At 38.2% G+C, this 19,474-nt stretch overlaps 1 long non-coding RNA gene across 1 annotated transcript in view; it reads right to left on the bottom strand.

The window, feature by feature from the left end:
- Positions 1 to 5,656: 5,656 nt before the first annotated feature.
- Positions 5,657 to 19,474, bottom strand: part of LOC110479152 (uncharacterized) — a 72,545-nt gene continuing 58,727 nt past the window's right edge. Inside the window, exon 5 of the long non-coding RNA XR_002466874.2 lies at positions 5,657 to 14,844. This is a non-coding gene — a long non-coding RNA (uncharacterized LOC110479152). The remainder of the gene's footprint in view (positions 14,845 to 19,474) is intronic.

The following is a 19,474-nucleotide window of genomic DNA, read 5'->3' as shown; positions in this document are numbered from 1 at the left end:
GTTTCTCACATGCTGTGAACCTGCCCCTAGTCGTACTTAATTCTTCAAAGAATTTTCCTCCAGTGACATGATTTAGGTTCTAGTTCAGCACATGCAGTGTGGGGTATATATATATATATAGTGTTTTTACGTCAAAAGCAAATATGTTTTGTGTGAGTACTTGAGTCTGCACACGCACAAAGGCAGGTTGTGTGTTTTAAAGAGCCATATTTCATTTACTGGCAGAGTGTAACACAGGAGAGGCTGACAGGAGGCAACGGAAATATTAACTATTTTGGCACAAGTCAGGAAGATAGCTGAGATCCAAAGAAGAAATTTGATGCTTTTTCACCATCTGCAAAAGGATTTTTCTCAGCTGGTTGGTACAAGCAGCTATAGACTATGAGTGAGCTCGTGCCTGTGTCTGTCTAATGGAGCTTCCTGATGCAGTTGCTGGAAAGCCCATTTTCGCTCTCTGCAGTTTCAGGCAACTTTACTAAGGAAGGACCATGACAGCATGAAAGTGGAACATATAAGAGCTTCTTGTGAGAGACCAACTTCCAAAAACTAGTTTTACTTCTTTCATTTGGTCCTTTGACTTAGAAAATAAGTTACAATTTAATTGTAATAGGAAACTACTAATAGCCTTTCTTCAATATCCACAATTCTTGTTGGAATCTAAACCTCATCAGACACTAATAGCTGTTCAAATTCTACTTTACTTTTGTCTGTGATCTTTCTCCATTCTTCTTGTGGAGAGAAGGAAGGGTTAAGTCCACAACCTCACAGAGGAGTAATAGTTCTGCCCAAAAGACAAGTCACAACCAAACTATTTAATTGTAAACGTCTCACTGAAGAATTGGTACACGAATGAGACATGACTTCATCCCTTAACCTACATCCTTCACTGGTCTAGGGAACCCTGGTGGGTTTGGCCCATTTTAGTCATAGTTGTCATGGGAGATCCATAATGACTTAGTAAAGTAGCTTTAAAAAAATTTTCATGCAGAATCCAGCATATGGTATATTTATTGGCAAATGTTAATCTCCCTAGGAACATGTTCTGCAGTAACAAATGATGAATTATGTGGCTTCATAAGCACTCATGTCATTAAATGCACCACTGACCTTTTTACATTTTCTGGGGGATTTTCTGCTGTGTGCAGTTTCTCTGGTTTGGAAGTGAAGCTGTTTAACACCATGTTTTGAAGGAAACAGGTAATCAATAATTTCAGTTTTGGTTACTGTAAAAGGTAAATGAGACCTGTGTATTTGTTGGGCAAGTAAGCAATACAGGGTTTAACAAAGCTTAAACAGGGCCTAGGAGAGAATATTTGCATTACAAGGACACAAAATACACTGCATTTACAGAGGAAGTTAAGTGTAGGCCAAAAAGGCCAGTGTCAAAACTCACTGTGTTTAACACAAATACTGCCAGAGTTAAAAAAAAAAAAAAAATATATATATATATATATATATATATATATATATATATATATATATATATATATATATATATTTTCAAGCACGTGTTCTGAAGGCAAGAAGCTAAACTGAGAAAATACTTTGCTCCACTGAACAAGTCTGATATGAATTTTCACAGGATATAGCCACAAAGTAGCCTGCAGTTAGCAGCCAGCAACCAAGAGGATGAACTCCCATTGCAGTTAATCTGAGAGATTTTCTGAATCTGGATTGATTGCCTGGATCCTGTGGTTATAATTTTGTCATTGGACTTGTTTGGAGGTGGAAACTCTAGGAACTGTACTGAGAATAGAGAAGGCCTGCCTGAAATTACCAGATTGAGAAAGGGAGATGAGGATCAGCATGCAGCCATGTCTGGCCGATCTCAAAATTTGAGACTAATCTGCCCAAAAGAACAGTGTCTGAACCACCATTACAGTAAAATAAGTTTTCTGCTGAAACTAGAGCACCTTTTCCAGCAGAATGGTTTTCCAAAACTAATATTTTAGGATCTGATAGAAAGAAGCAGCTATTACAATGAGTATGGAACACACACAGATCTGTGTATACAGCATACAGTCAGTGCTGCACATAGGAACCCACTGGCTGTAGCACAAAAAGAGATTTGACAACCAATGCTTCCTTTTTCTTATTGGCCATAGACCATGTTAGATTCAAAACTAAACTCTTTGTTGAGCCAACTGATGAATTTGAGTTCTTCTGTTCTTGACTTAATCAATACTACAGTCTGCTTCACCCAGCAAGAGCTGGTATCAGGTAAAGCAGTCCCCATGGGAGAAATTGAATCTTTATTTGGCAAGGTGCATCAGCTGCTGAGTGAATCAAAGGAATCCATAGCTGCAGTGGTTATGTAGTTGGTTTTGGTCCTGGCTTCTCCCTATTGCTCTGCCTGACAGCTGGGATGAACTATCAGAATACTGTTGCATGCGCCCAGCTGTGGACAGACAGATAGTTGTTGGAAAGACTGTTTATCCCTGTGACTGAATCTGTAGAAGGCATGTAAGTAAATTGCAAGTCACTTGTGTAGTAGATACCAGCACAATTCTGAGGAATGACTAATATTATTTTACCATGTGTTGCAGTACATGCCACTAAAATCTGTGCTAGGAATTGTATAAGAGCGAGTTGCTGGCTGGACCACCACCACCACTGTTACTTTCTTCTAATGTAAATCATATGGGTCTTTTCTCCAGGGCTTGTCTGGGCTGCACCATGCTTCACTGTAGAAGCTGAACGGATTGCAAGTGGAGCTGAGCTAGAAGTGCCACCTTCTCCATTTTTGTTGAAGACTGATCATAACCACATAAAGCTGTCCAGAAAGCTGTGCACTTCTGCAGCTCCACTGCTATCTTATTCCTCAGGACACCCTTACAGATCCACAGGGAATATTCACCAGAGATCTGTCAACCACGTGTCTTATCCCTGGTCAATCACCTCTCTTACCCTCAGGCCCCAAGGCAAGTAGATGTTTTGTCAGCACCACAGCAAAAAATCCTTGAAGTACCACTAACCCAAGAACTATGAGGCAAACAAAGTCAACCAGCACAGGCACACTGGAAAACACAGTAATTTAAGCAGACTGAATCGCCTTGGGCTGGGGTTGCCAAGAGAATTTTTGGGCCATGAGAACATTTATACACGCTGGGCCTGGGCTGCTTTCTCCATCCCATCTTGACTTCCAGCCCTAATTGATTGGAACTGCCAAGCCTGGCTGCCAAGCAGAATATTTTTACAATCCTGGTTCTATTTATGCACTGACAAATACAAAACTTGGTGTCAGAAAAGAAACTGTGAAGCAGAACTGCAGAAAAAGAAGGGAGTTGACAGAGAGAAGTATGAAATGATGATGAACAAGGCACTGAAGGGTAGTGCCACATGTTAGTACTGTGCCTGGTGCTAGCGAGTGCGGAGACCACTTCAAGAAACATGCCTATATAGTTCTCTGAAACACCCTTTGGCAAGATGTTTTATTTTGAAATGTGCACTGGCCTCTGCTGGAGATGAACTTGCTTTTCTGCTTTGAATCTGGTTCAGAGAAAAATGACACTCAAATTTATCACTTCTATCAGAGCATTTTAAATAATGGAACCAAACCTATTACAAAATGAAAACCACAACAGATCTCAGTAGAAGCAGTATGTTAATACTGTCCATGACAGAAAAGGAAACATGTTTTGGAAAAAAGCCTTCTTCTTTCTCAGGCAGCAAGACAGTCTTTTTAGCCATGAAGGAAAAGGTGGTGTCATGGTTTGATTTCTTCTCCTAGCCAGAAGAATTGGTGCATGTTCACTAGTTATAGAGGAATCAGTTTGGAGTACCACAATTTTCTTAAGGCTGTTTTTACCCAATAGCTGACAACCCACATATTTATTACAACTAAGCCAATCTAAAACATCTTTTCTCCTGCATTACTACCTTAAAATGACACAAGAATAGTAACAACTTCTGTCACAACATCTTCTCAGCTCTGTTTCTGCTTATGCAATGACTGAAAGACTTCACAAGCTTGTTTGTCATACTTTTAGTCAGATGGGGCTGTCTCTCTGGTTACGCTTGCTGTACTTTTATGACTGCATCAGGCTGAAGTAGCACACTTGGTAAAACCCAGAGAATATCTGGAGTGGCCCCTAGGAGATAGAGGTGAGGGTATTCTGTAACGTGATGGTTTTTCTTCATCTGAGTTCAAATCCTCTCTGCTTTTACTCTTTTGCTATATGGTATGATGAACTTTTAATTCCTGTCAGTATCTGAGCCTCCTACACCAATGACTGCAGCTGCTGATCAAAGAGTAAAAGTGAAAAGAGGGTACATTTCCAATATTTGGTAAGACCTTACCTGAAACTTTTCTGTGGGTTTCCTAACTACAGCCATGAGCAATGAGATGCCCATGCAGACACTGAAAACAGATAAACTTATCAAAGGACATAACTGATCGAGGAGGTTCAATAGGAAGCTGTGTTACTCCTTGAGTAAATATGGCTGCCATCACAACACTAAAGGTAGATTGGCCCAGAATTGGTTTAGTGTGGTAAGATCAGTGTCCCTTGTCATGCATTAAGTAGGTGACTTGATCTTTTGTGTGATCCACCAGGAGTGTTTTATAAGCAGAACTGCCATATAGTAATTTGTCACTTCAGGACTGGGAAGATGACTGCTGAGTTCTGCCCTTCAGTCTGCCTCCAGTTATGAAAATTGATTGTGTATTGATTGTTTGGTATATTGACTTATTGCTAACATCATAAACAAGGACAGCAAAACTGCCTTCTTTTTCATAGCTAAGAAAAGGGATTTCCAACACGTGAAGAGTGCCCTACGTGTTTTCATAGTCAGGCTTTTGTAGCAGCAGTTATGAAGGGGGAGAAAAAATGCCCAGCCATCTCATATGACGGAACATCAGTCTGAGCACGGCCAGGTAGGTAGCTGCGGCACAGGAGGTTAAAATATCCTGTGAGGTGACCTTATCACCTTTTTCTTCTCACTCAGCCACGCTGGAAAGAAGAGATGCCAAATCTTCCTTCTGGCATCCATCCCCCAGCAGATGAGACGCGAGCGTCCAGCTTCGGTCCCCAAGCAGCGCCGCCGGCCGTGCGCTGGCAGCTCGTTTGCGCAGTGAAAGCAGCAGAGGGCGCTCTCGGCCCGCGGAGAGGCGCGGCGCGGCGCGGCGGCGGCCGGGAGCCGCCGGGCCCTTCTCGCTCGCCGCCCTCTTTGGCCCCTGCCAGCGGCGGCCGGGCGAAGCGGAGGAAGGAAATAGAATTTTCAAGTGCTGTCCTGAGTTACAGGGTGCGCTGGAGCTTTTCTGCCGTCGGAGGTAGCGTGTTTGTCCTGTGCAAAAGTAAAATTAGGCTTAGCAACCCAGGAGATGGGTTACTGTGAGCAGCTGTCTTTTTCTGTGTCTCCCCTCCATCCTCCTTCTCTGCAGCAGGCAATCTGAGAAAATGCCTTTCCCCATCATGCCCAGTGACTTGTGCAAAAACATCTGGTGGTTTCACCACGTTTACTAAGGTATAGTTGGTCTTGCATGTTTTTGGAATCTGCAGGCCTCAAAGAGAAAATAAGAGAAATGCAATGAGATTTAATTGCTTCCTATGTATCTAGGAAAACCGTCTTCAAATGGTGTAGTTTTCTAAGTCTTAGTATGATTTTTTTCCAGGAAAATAATTTGTTTACAACATCAGAAATCAAGAGTTTGAAATGAGGACTCTCCAGAATACTTGTCCTTTACTTATCAAATGTACTGAATGAAAATTATAAAAATTATACAGGAAGAGCTTTCTCTGAAAAGGCAGTATTTTTTTAATCATACATAGAATCAAAGGAAAGGCAGTGAAGAGTTAATTTATCACTCATCATTATAATTAATTTTATCTCTTAGTCTGATTCTACAGCACAGCATTAATACCAACAGGATAGTGCACAGAAGCATTGTAGAGGAAACCACTGTAATACCTAGTCTTAAAGTACAATTGTGATTACAGCCATCACTGCAGAACAGTTTGTTTCAGTAAATATAGTTTCCTGAGATTTCATGTTCTCTACAGGAATAAACGAGTGAAGAGGTGTTATGTATAATTCAAACTTGTTCCATTTGTATTTAATAAGCAAGTATTATATACCTGATCATAAAATAAAACCAGTTCCTGATGAGACAGCCCCATTATTCAGAGGCAGGACAGAAACAGAAAGGGAAGAACATCACATTCTTGTGATGTTTAACATTTTCCTGGGTTTCTACCTTGTGCAACCATCTTACTTTTTGAGACAATATATTATATTTGATTCCTCAAATGAGTCAAAAGCTTCATGATGACCTGGAAAAAAAATTGTGTGGAAGCTGTAAACTACTTCCTTTTTACCTTTTTTAAAACCATCAGGGTAATAAATAGACTGCAAGAAAAAAAGAGATAGAGGCACCAGGACATATATAATCCTATTCCAATAATAATATTTTTTTATGCGTAAAGGAGCTAATATTGGTTTTGAGAGTTTTAAAGTAGTCATTGGATTATTTAAAATGTATAGTGTGCATTTCTGAATAATTTTTTCTCTACAGAAAAATGTACAAGAAATGTCAACATTAGTGTACAGCTGATCTTTATGGAGTATGTCTTTTTAAGTATAAGGGAAATATCTGTATATTTTAAAATTTTTTGTGTTTGTGAATAATTTAATAATCTTTCTCTTTTGGGGATTATAAAGGTTTGGCTTCTTTGCCAAATACAGGGAGGACAGAGAGAATGATGCTGACTTTATGCTAATGATTCAAATTGAGTCCTCAAACTGTCAGAATCGTTGTTTTGTCAGCACAACCTGCTTTGGATAAACAGGGAGAAGCCAGCCGGAAGATGACTGCCAGGGAGGTAAAAATGAAGAAAAATACAACTCAAGAATTTGAGATCAAAGTTATCTATCTTCTCCAGGGCTGTGCAGCAAATCCATCTCTGGGAAAGCATGAGAAGCTATCACCAGGTTGAACTTGCTGCTGCATGCCACAGCATGCATGGCTATGCCATGTATGTGCCCCTACAATATATACTCCACAGAGATTGCGATCTAAACTGTGTCTGTGGTTCCTTGAAGCTCAGGAGCCCTTGCAGATCCCTTTGTTTTTTGCATGGTCTGCTACATCCTGTCAGCTCCTTCTGTAAGTATGTTTGTCCACCTTCCTCTGCTTAGGTAGGGGTTGTCTCAGCAGTTGTGGCAGAAGTGGAGTTGGGAGGAGAAAGAGCAGCCAGGAAGGAGGAAATAGACTATTTTTTTAAGAGCCATGCAGGCAGACTGTGAACATGGAGAGTGAAAGGTTCTCTCTCTGGCTGGAAAGACAACAGGTAAAAGTGAGGAAAAACCAGAAACTTAGACCATTTACCTGCACCCACATGTCTGTCCAATCTTCAGGTAATATCATGTCACTCAGCTGTCAGCCTGGAGTCATGGAGCCATTTGATGTGCCCAAGTGTCAGTGGATTGTCAAAAAGCACAAGGAAGATGGGACTAAGCTGGCAATTATCACCCAGTGATGCTGAACACTGAACAAGTTTCTAATGACCTTCGTGCTCAAACTTTCACTGAAACCAGTCAGTGTTTCTAATGCTTGTCTAAACTGGGTAAAGAAGCAAAGCACTGCTGCTTTGGGTTTTCTGATAAAACTACAGTGGCAGAGAAGGTTTTTGAATCTGACAGCCCTGAAACATCACATCAGCAATGTTCCTCCTCCCAGCTCTGTGCTCAGTGCTGTACCAGGGTGTCAATTCTTTCACTTTCCCATGGGCTGAACACTAGAGATGCCTATGGCTCTCTAACAGTGCATATCTATATGGAAAGAGCTAAACCTTCTTTGGTATTTTATATGTCATCCATATAATCATGCATTAGAGTTTTTACTTTTCAATGGGTCCTGGTTTTACAATAAGCCCCGTAGAGGGGGGGAAAGAGTTGGAATACTAAATTAAAGCATGAATAGGGTGCTTGAATAATGATCTGAGATCTGGTCTTTCACAGCATTCAAGGAAGCCATCCTTTTCTGCCTTGCATTATGTTGCTGAAATGCTGCTGCTAACCTGATACTATTTCTTGTCCATCTTGACTAAAAAGGTAGCATTTGATTTGGAAATAGTGCATTTTTTATTTTAAATGGAATAGAAAAAATTGATTTTAAGCCCTAATTGCATACATGTCAAATAACATGTCACATTTAAAAGCTGTTGTGGGAGCCAACTGGTGTAATTGTATATGGACAGTGTTATCTAATTTACCCTGCTTTGTATGATTTACTGGTATGTTTTGCTGTGGGTTGCATTATTTAGTTGTTTGATAATCTCTTTTCTTTCTGTTGTGATTTATGACATGGCATTTCTTCTTGTTTTATACCAGTGTTTTATTTTGTCAATCAAATTCTCTTTGTGCAATGGCTATATACAAAAAAGATAGCGGTGAACAGCCCATATAGTTAATCTAATGTTTACTTTAAACAGATTATTTATGGCAAAATATATCTCAGAAGAAACAGATTATTTATGGCAAAATATATCAGAAGAACCAATTTGCAAAGAAATGGTTGGTTATATGTAAAGAACAAATGCTGCAATCAGCACTCCATGGGTTTGCTTGTGTATGTGTTGTGGACCTGTACAGACGTCTAAATGATTAATGGACACAAAATGAAAACTCCTTTTTCCCCTTTTGAGGCTTTGTACTTTTCCCTTCTCTTTTTCTGATGGTGGAGTCATATCCTCTGTTTTTGCTGCATCACATCTCCTTATGTTTCTAGCCTTCTCTGTGGCCGAAGGAGTACATTCAGGGCCTGGCTGTTGTGTCTCCTTGATGGGGGTTGGAGAGGCCCCAGAGGATTTTGTCTGGTTTGGTGGTTGCTGTGTGTTCCTGAGGCACAGATGACAAGCAAAAAGAGGGTAGAATGCATCCTAAAGGCTTGAAGCTGTGTGCTAAAGAGGCTGTGTAAGGAAGCCAAAGACAAGATATAGAATACATTAACTCAACATCTCAACATGTAGTCCTCAATATCTACTACTGGGATGAGAATGTTAGTGCTCCATTTGATTGCTTTCTACACAATTATCAAAATTTGCAGTTCATAATATGCAATTTTACTAGCTCTTTACCAATCACTTACCGAGTTCTTTATTTATGAGAAGGAAATGCAAGAATTTACTGAAATTAAATGCACTTTAGACTTGTGAAACACATGGTTTTCCATGAACTTTCCACAAAATATAGCATACAAATACTATAATACAAAATTGAAAGAGCAATCTATCATTTAATGCTTAAAATAAATTTTCAATTATAGTCCTTTCCATCTTATTAGAAATAATTCTACTAATACAGGTACTCATTCAGAAAACCAAATTAAGTACTAAGCAGTTGAATGATGATGCACTGTAAATGCAAGCAGCCTTCTTAGATAGCTGCAGAGGACATGAAGTGTTAAATTAGTACTGCTCAGGTTTGTATCAGTATGAATTCATTACACTGTTCCCAGCAAAAGCAAAAATCAAATTGGCTTCTGAAGACTCAAATTCACACATTATATTAATTTACCAGTTTAAACTTTAGATCTTTGACCATGACCTCAGTTATTTACATATGATTTAGATATCATCATGGTATAATAAGGACTCTAGATGGTTACAAAGAAAACAAAAATAAATTGTATTTTGTGAGAGGGCGCAAACATGCCTGAAGTAGCTTAGGAAGGTGGAGCCTTTTTATTGACTTCAAAGAGAATGTAAAAGAGTGCAAGATTGAATGAAGTGTACTTATATCTTCAATACTTCTCACATATTTGTCATGGGGAAAAAGTGAATCTGTTTTTAGAAAGAAACCTTGCCCAAAAAAAAAGGGAGCATGAGAAAGTCCAGTCCCCACCCCAGCTGCGAATTGGTATTTCCAGGTTAAGTGACCAGAAGGCTTTATGGCCCTTCTCAGAATTAGAGGTTTACATGCTTTCTTTCTCTGTCTTTATCTCTACATTCACAGGCTCAGTAGATGCTAGGTATTTAAGGAAAAGATGATCATTTATTCACTTGAAAAAAGAAAACTTGATAGGTCCAGATGACTTTTTAAAATTTACAATGTAAACAAAAGCAAGACAGAAAATAAATAAATTCTTCACATCAAAGCTGCTGCTGAGAGTATCCTTATTTTTATAAAATATCTAGAAAGGGCATTTTTTAGTGGAATGAGAAGATAGGAGTGCTGGTTTAGATGGAGGAAATAAACAGGTACTGCCTTTTGTTATCTTTCCAACAAAATGCAAAAATTAAAAAAATTAACTGTGGAGGCAGTGTTCAGACTGTATATAAATCAAAGGCTTTCCTTTAATCCTTTACTAATCCCTTACTTATCTTGCCTACTGTACATGCATTGTTAAAAAAGATAGAGCAAAGACACACAGATATGCTAAAGGAGTTAAATTCCAGAATTTCAAATACAAAATGCAGAATATCCACCACTGAAAACATCTTTGATTTGACCCAGGCAGACTTAGTTTTCAAGATTAATAAAGCATTCTTATAGTAGTTAGCAGCTCACTTATTTTGGAATTATTTAATCACCTTTTCTTTTTTTAATTATGATAAATACAAAAGATTTGTAAAGATAAGGTATTATTCACCTTTGGGCTATACCAATGCACTAGATTCTCATTATAATTTAGGAATAAGTAACAGAAATGTAATTCAAATTTATTTATTTTTATGTGGATTTTATGAGAGAAATTGGCTGATATATTTTTCTTTTGCTAGAAAAACACTTCTAATATAAGAACAGAGGTTGTTCTCTAAGTAATATTTCAGTCCTTTTTTGAAACTTAGTTCAAGATGAAGGATGTTGAAAATATAAATTGCTAGCAATGACACTGCTTATATCTGAAGAACACACTACTCTTGGTGATAATGAATTTGACATTTGAGCTTCAGTGACCTGCAGCTTTTTCTTAAAGCATGCAATGCAATGCAATTGGAATTTTCAGTCTGCTGTGTTTCATACAATTCAAAAGAGATGTGCCTACAGAACTGAATCACAATTTTGCTTAGCTTAATCTTGTGGGTATTTTTATTTTATGAATTACCCCAGTCATCTTGATTTTACAATTGAAGAAGAAAACTTTTCCAGATATGACTTTTATAATCGAGTGTTGTTGATTCCACATCCTTTAGTGTATATTTTAATGGCTAAATGTGAAGGATTATCAAGTCATCAAGTAGAGAGTACACAGTATCTGTAACTGTATTATTTCATTCTAGATATTTCTCTGAAAACTCTATGCCACTGTTCATTGTGTGTATGATGGTGCTGCTGGAAGAGGTATGAAGCAAAGTTACAAAATAAACTAAAAAAAAAGCCCCAAAAAACCAAAAACCCCAACCAAAAGAACCACAACTCTTTAGAGACTGAATAAATAGTAAGAAGCATGTTTAATACGACTAATTTATAGATGAATGTGGTGCCAAGCTAGAATGCATTAACAAGGTAAGGCTGCAGGGCCTCTAGGTAAGATAATATATTGCTTTCATTAAAAAGCAATCTGCATGGACCATATCCACTAACACTGGAAACTCTGCAGCTGTCACCTTTATCAGGGGAACAAGAGCAAGCCACTACATTTTAATCACTGGAGTTTGTCAGGAACGAAAAACAGCCAGCTTCCCACAAATCAACAGACATGTATCCTGATAAGGAGAGTGAATTGGAAAAGGACAGCTACACCCCACACTACACCACCTATTCTGGAGTGATCAAAGCACTGTAATTGTAGCTGATAAATCTACTGAATTAGGGTCTGGGATAGAACACTCATCTTTTCACAAAACAAATGCAGGTTTACTTGAGTCATCTGTGACATATTTAATTTTTTAGTTTGAGTATTCCCAGTACCTGCCACAAAGGCAACAAGAAAGAAAAATAGGATGCCTGTATCCAAAATCTAGTGGCACTTTTCCCAGAATCTCTTTCCTGGTCATTAAACAGTAATTAATATCAGAAGTGCTGTTCCTTGGGTATTCTTTTGCATAACACTGACAATAAAATTAAACATGATTATTTATTAATACTTGAAGCTTTTGAATTTATCATATCTGATATGCTTGAGAGCAGATACTGCTTTTCTATGGGAAATAATTATTCTTCAAAGAGAAAGCACTAAGGAATTGAAAAGGACAATGCTTGGGAAAAGAAGAACCTGAAAACTTTTCTAGAAGACATATTATGAGAGTTTAACCTCAAATACAATCATAGCTATACGACAGTTTTATTTTAGCCACTGATAGCAGATGTTACCCCTGTAATTGATAATACAACAAGGAAATGTAATGAAAGAAGTATTAAAGAAAGGCTTCAATGGAAAATGTTTTTGTCCAAAGGAAATGAAACAATCTGCTTGTTTTTGGAGGGAAGACTGTAACTGTTTAAGGCAGGGAGGGACTGATAAACAAACAAAAAAAAAATAATATGAACAAACACTGTAACAGGAAATCACCTTTTTTAGGGAGAGTTATTTTGATTTCCAAGAGCTTGGGCATACTTATTAAAATCAGTTTAATGTGGCAGAGGAGTCTTTTAAAAAGGAGTTATTCTACTACTATGCATGCAAGGCTTAGATGCAAGGAGATATATTAATTTAATAGGATTTGCAGTTCTGAACTCCCCATCCTGTACAAAATTTGGTAGAACTGCCCTTTTCTTTGAGCTGGTATGATCCTTCCTGGCAGTCCAGATGAGAGGGCTTAGCTAAACTGTTTCTTACCATTTGTACATGAAGTCTGAGATCTTAATCAGCAGTGAGAGGGAAATAAAATAAACACTCTCTCAGTAGTAAGGTAGCAGTATCAGTACTAATCTTGAAAAGTACAATGCCCCAATGATCATTACTGCACACTTTTATTTGCTGCTCATGTTACATGTCTTCTTACTTATAGTATTTCAAAACTTTTCAGCATTCAGAAACTATTAAAAATAAATCAATTAAATGAGTGTTATTGGAGACCTCCAAGGAAGCTTCATGAGTGAGTCTCATGCTCTTGTTGCATATTTACCTGCAGTTGACAATCACCAAGTGTCAAAGCCACAGGTTTCAGACATTAAACTGAGTAAATGGCTGGAAAAGTTACTGTGAGGCTGTCCTGAGAGCTAAGTTTCAGAGGGGTCATCCTATGGTGTATTTTCCAGAGAATGTGAAGACATACATCAGATCTGCGGGAATTTAGGAGGCATGTGGAGGCAGGCACCAGCAGCTACAGACAGGTCACCATGGAGACTCCAGGAAGTGCCTGAGCAGTTGAGGGATATGCATCCAAGCTTCCATCAGAGGCCTTAGACATGGGCAGTCTGCCTTCCACAGGCTCTCTGACAAGGTAGGAGCTCTGTGGCTGTGGGTTTGCTGTTCCCGTGCCCCAGCAGGACGTGGCCACGCCAGTGCGATAAACCAGATTTCACAGGCCTGTCGGCCCTGTCACTGTGCTATCCATGAGAACAGCAAGGGCTGATTACAGCACTCACTGCCAGGCAGGTAGCTAAGAAAACCAGCCCCCGCCACTCTCTCTCTGTTCTTGTTCGCACTGAAAGCTGCGGTATCTAGGCATCACCCCCAGCACTCACATGAGTAGCAAGGGGTACACACACAAACACTTCTCCTGCACACTCAGCTGCACCGTGGAATTGATTAATGAACACGTGATTTTCCACGTTTTCACTGAGAGAGTTAAATAAGTAATTTCAATATCACAGACTTATAGATGTCTTCCTGTGACAGATAAGGGGATATAAGAATCTGTTGCAACGGGTGTACAAAGCTCACTAGACAGCAAAGATGCACCTATCTCTGTGTTTAATTCTATAACTGATTTCAAAGTATAAGAGAATGACATTGATGAACACTTCTGAAAAATAATAGGGAATTATGTTCACATTTGCTAAATTCTCCACGTTTATGTATGAGAGAGAAATGAGAAAATCCAAGCTGGATTTTTTTATATGCTTAAAACCTATTGGTTAGCTGAAAACCAGAAAACCAAACATCAAATCAATTTACTCTGATGTTTCACCCCTCAAAATCAATTATTTTTATCTCCTCTGCATTTCAACAGCCCTTCTAGATGTAAAATAATATCCAGAATGGCAAGAGAATCAAGGGTTTCTTTTTTACTATCATTTGCTTCTGGAATAAAAATTTGGGTCATCCATCATCTGGAGAGCTACTAAAATAAAATCACCAATATTCTGTCAACTTTATGAAGGAAGTCCCATTGTCTTTCTGTTTTCTTGTACTTTACAAGAGAAGATCTGAGTATTTCATGTTGATTGCTTGATTGGCTGCACTGGGACTCTTTAAAAATACTAAAAAAATCAACAGTCTGGTACAAATCAAACACAGGCTTCTATCAATCATGAGCCTAGGGTATTATCTGAGGTTTTTACCTAGAAACTTGTCATTAAAAGTTGCAGAAATTAATTGGTGCCATTGGCTGTAATGGTTTTCCTGACACAGCTTCTCAAATGTAAAGAAAAATTATGGATAAGCCAAATTCCTCATGGGATTTTTTTAGATGTCTGCTTTGTTCTGTTATTGTTTATTGCAAATGTTATTACTGTGATCTATTGCCCCATCATGCTTTGTCTGTACTGCTTATACCATTCTGCATCCCACAATACAACTGAGGGCTTCTGTCACTGGCCAAGATAGCACTTATTTTTAAATTCTGTGTTTTATATATTCATATAATGATCTCAAGGCATTAATTTTGTGTGTTTAAAATTTCATACTTACACAGATCTTGTTCTGATTGAATAAATGTTGCCAATGATCTGCCTAGAAGAATTACGAATCTTGCCTCAGTGTGAGCTTCTGCTGCTGTTGGTAGCTGTACAAAGCTGCGGGAGTTACTAATTTATTTCAGTTGTCATGATTTGCATATCTGCAAAGCAGGTCTGTTAGATGACAGTTTTCACTCCCTTTTCAAAAAAATTATTACTTATTAGACTGGCTTTTTGATTACAAATCATTTTACCCCGCGACTTAACCTTGCAGAAAGGTAAATATTTTAGGAGCAGAAAACTAAGAAATGCAGCCTATGCCTTACAGCAGTGCAAAAATAGCAGCAAATTAATTCCTTCAAATTAGATTTGAGATTCAAGAAACATTGCATACTTAATACCAACAAGTCATTTTACCACCATCTCATCACTGAAGTAAGATTATACAATTACATGCATTTCCAATTATGCAATTATATTGCGTTTCCTGTTCTGGGGTTTGAGTGATCTGTTTATAGGTATTTGGAACTGTAAGTCTCTCTTAAAAAAAGAAGAAGAAACAAACAAATGAACAAACTGCTATGAATTAAACTTTGAAGTATATTTTTCTTCATTAAACCCTCTCACAATATTCTGTGTATAACTTACTGGACCTTTAGGTTAGCATGTGCAATGTTTTCTGTAAAATGCTAATAGGTTGTACATGGTACCCTCTGTCAACACAACCAAAACCCATCAAACATGGCAAAAAGGAAAACTCATTGCTATAGTACAATCTCAGCAATGTAGGGGTGTTTCTTCTTTCAGCCAAGGCTTCGGGCCAATTACACACACACGTGTGGGAAGTGATATAAAAGGATCAGTGTAATTAACCATCAGCACAGACTTCAGTCTGTAAAACAGTGATGTTTAGCCTGTCATTTTGCAGTTTTAATCTCTTTCTGCTGTGCACATTAGTAGCCTGTCTCCTGCCCATACGTTTTGATTCTACCTGGTGACGCAATGCTGCTACACTCACTAATTCTGGTAATGTCAGTGTGCGGCTTCCAAACACACGCTTTATCTCTTTGTCACTGTCAGTTTGGTTTTGATTGGATAGTTTCAGAGCTGTGCTTACAGAGTATTTGAATTGATTATCCTGTGCTAAAGTTGTAAATCCTTGCAGAGCCCCAGCAAGAGTTCAGTGAAAACAGAAACAATGGGCTGCATGGTCTCATGGGATCAGTAACAGAAACACAGATTTTCTTTCATAAGCACTTTTTTGTTGTGTGCCTTCTCTTGCCACTGATAGCTTTATTCTACAAGATCAAGGTTTATGCAATGATATGTACCAAAGGGTAGTTTTTTTGTGACCTATTTTACATGTCATTATAATAGCATTGTCATAGTCAATCATCCCTATAGCAAAAACATGACCCTTTCTACTTGGACTTTTGCTATAATTTTCAGGAAAATAAGGTCTGAATTTTAATAGTTCTACAGTTATGGCTTTTCTTAAAAAGGTTGTTCCTGCAGGGCAGCATTGTTAGGCTGGAGATGTTGACAAGTACCATTCTGTGATTCTTGGATCGAGGGGAAAGGTTTTCTCTACCCTTCCTCCAGGATTGCCACTCTACCTTCTTTTTTCCTTCATGTTTATTGTTCCATCCTCATCTCTCCATTATGGGTCATACATCTCATATCATTTAATGATACGTCAGAACTGCTAAGAACAGCTGAGTTTGGTGTCATATCATGTCTTCAGAAGACCACATCAAAGGGGTCTAAGCTAGAGCTCCTAGTGACACTGTTCCCATTTGAAACTATTTATTTTGAAATTATTTATTTTATGACCACAAACACCACCATCCTTTTAGCTAAGTACTTGTGGAGCAACGTCTTTAAACACTAAAGCAGCCAGGGCACATGTATTTTTGCAGTGCCTGGAAGTTAAAGCAGTGCTTAAGTCAAGAGATCTTGCCTGCTCTTGTCTGATCACCTTCCAACTTCTTGTGATGTTTTAGGTGCTCATGAGTATGATACAGAAGCCATTTAGTGAAGGTGTCACACAGCATGTCAAGTGATACGACGTTTACGGCAAAAGCTGTAAGTAGGCAACATGAACTTTTATTTTAAATCAACTAAATTAACTATTATCACAAAATTTAGACTACCTATTATTTTGAAGAACTGTAATCTATTCTTTAAAATCTCACAAAAAAACCTACATTTGTTTGATTATTTTCAACATTCAGTTCAATTCTCTAATTCACACTTAGAAATCTAAAATTATGTCTGAGGTCTCATAATCACTGTGTGTCTTTGTACCAAAAATAGAAATGAGTTGCCTGTCAGGTGCCTTACTCATACTTGTTTAATTTCATTGAAAGAAGAGTGCTTGGACAGTATTCTGTTGCTTCTTTCTCATTCAGATAAACTTGTAAAAAAGTACTCAGAAGCAATGTGTCAGAAAATTTCTGAGTGTCTATGGAGAACTCCCTGTATCTAGCACATTCCCCTAGCTGCCAGGTCCCAAGATGAGACCCTGAGATGTGAGGAGTAGTCCAGAATGGTGAACAGTTTTCTCCTTCAGTGATTTCTACCATTCCACATTACCTTCCTGTACCTTACAGGATAAGGAAGCAGGATGCCTTTACTCAGCTGTCATTTCCCCTGGCAGCTGGTCAAGGGATTTATAACATGGATACAAGGACACCAGCTTGCTGAAGCTCAGCCATTTCCTCTGCTTCCCACTAGCTTCCAGTAGTAGTACAACAGGTCTCAGACCAGTTTTTCCTAATTATACCCCGTGCACTGCTCTTCTGACAGTCACCCTTACAAAAAACAGCTATAAAAATCATCTTGTCAATGTGCTCTGGGAGTGGAGTTAGGTTTTCTTAGAGAATATGATTCTGATTTATTGAACCTGGTGATCAATTGACAAAGTCAACAGAGGGAAACCTTTATTTTTATCTGGTCACTCATGTAGCCAGGCTACAAGCCTCTGTGTGAAGGCCCTGCAGCACATGTGGAAAAGGGCTGTGGTGGTTCCACACACAGAGGGGACTGGAGAGGACTTTTCTCCTACTGTGGTGTAGTTGTGCTGTTCCCAGAGTGTAGTCAGGTTCTCTTAAAGCCCCAGATCAACAGGATCCAGACCTGACCATTTTTCAGAAATGAGCATGGGTTTGATCCTTAGTTTTTATGAACTGGCACAGCTGTGACTTGCTTTAGTAGGGAATGTAGTGGCAAAACACTTCTTACCAAGGAAAGCAAGGAAAAAAGAGACATGGACCATTAAAAATACATTTATAATAGAGTTTTGTATATGTTCTGCAGGCTTGTCTTTAATCTTTGAAATTTGCATAATTTGCTGTCTCTGAGACAGAACATTAAGTGTTTTTGATATATTTTCAAAGGTCAGGCACAAAGTCATGCTGCTTTAGCTGTTTGTGCTTTTTTGATGTTTGTACCATCATGCAGACCTGATAAGTAGATGAATGACCATGATAAATGTGCATAATGAGAAAGTGATAAGAATTGCAGCATCTGACATGAGTTATGTCTCTGTTGTCCAGAAATGGAGATGCTCTACTTTTATCTTTGCTCTCTAATTTCTTAATTAGGAAGAAAGGAAATTTTCCACCCAGTGCATATATATTTGGCAAGGATGCTGTGTAATAACAAGATATGTCAGCCAATAACCTTACTATAGATACTGTACTCTTTTTGCTTAAAAATACCTCTCCTTCTCGTAGATCAGGAGACAGAGGAGCAAGGTTTATGCAGTGATATATATACAAAAAAATTCTAGACATTAAAAAAAAGAAAAAAAATAAAAACAGGTTAAGGCCCAATCCAGCAAGTGTTCATTTTCTCACATATAAGGTCTGATTCAAGTTTCTGAGATTAGTTTTATGAGTAATGACACACAGATGTATTTTGAAAAACCTAGCTATTGAGAGATCCTAACCTGAGTTGCCCATAAAGTCTGGATCCTGGAAGCCTTATAAGGGCAAAAATCCCTTTAATGAGATTTCTCCAATTGATAGGCCTCTTTAGAAAAACAACCAAAATGTAGCCATTGAAATAGTCCTCTAAAATTGAGACACTGCATGTTGTTGGAGAATTAGATCTGTGGAATTTTAAAGAAATGCAGTCTGTGTACAAGGACCTTAACTTTGCAGAAATGAACAGAGTGGTCTGAATTAATTTATTCCTGGGATGCTTTCAAGCCAGTGATTGTTTGTTGTCTTTGTCTCTTCTAGGCAAAGATTTGCACACTTGCATGTGTTTTCATGCCAAGCACTTCCACATTTGTGGAAGCAGAGCTTAATGGATTGGAGCTACTTCTCTCAAAGTGAGTGGCAAAACTGTTCTCTTGAGTGTGAGGAAGATAAGATTAACAGCAATAAAGCTATACCAAGCTAAGAAATTCTACATGCTGTGAGCTGCAATACTGTATTGATTTCAAAACTGTGGAGAAGGAAATTAAAATTAATCTCTTCTGATTAGATACTGCACAGTTGTTTTAATATAGTATTCCATTCTGCTATTTAATTATTTGCATTACTTTTCTGTAATAATATGAAATTACTTGTGCTTAAAAGCTATCATGAATATTTGAAAGCAACTATCTGATGCAACTGCAAAAGCATATAGTGCATATGTTTTTGTTTTGCTTGCATCAAAAGCCAAAGTTTATAAAATATCAGCAATACTACATGTAACAAAGAGGAGAGAAACATTTTGTGGAGGGTGTTTATTT

This window comes from Lonchura striata, chromosome Z, assembly GCF_046129695.1.
Source record: "Lonchura striata isolate bLonStr1 chromosome Z, bLonStr1.mat, whole genome shotgun sequence".
NCBI classification, from domain to species: Eukaryota; Metazoa; Chordata; class Aves; order Passeriformes; family Estrildidae; genus Lonchura; species Lonchura striata.
This window is presented reverse-complemented; position numbering and strand designations above follow the sequence as displayed.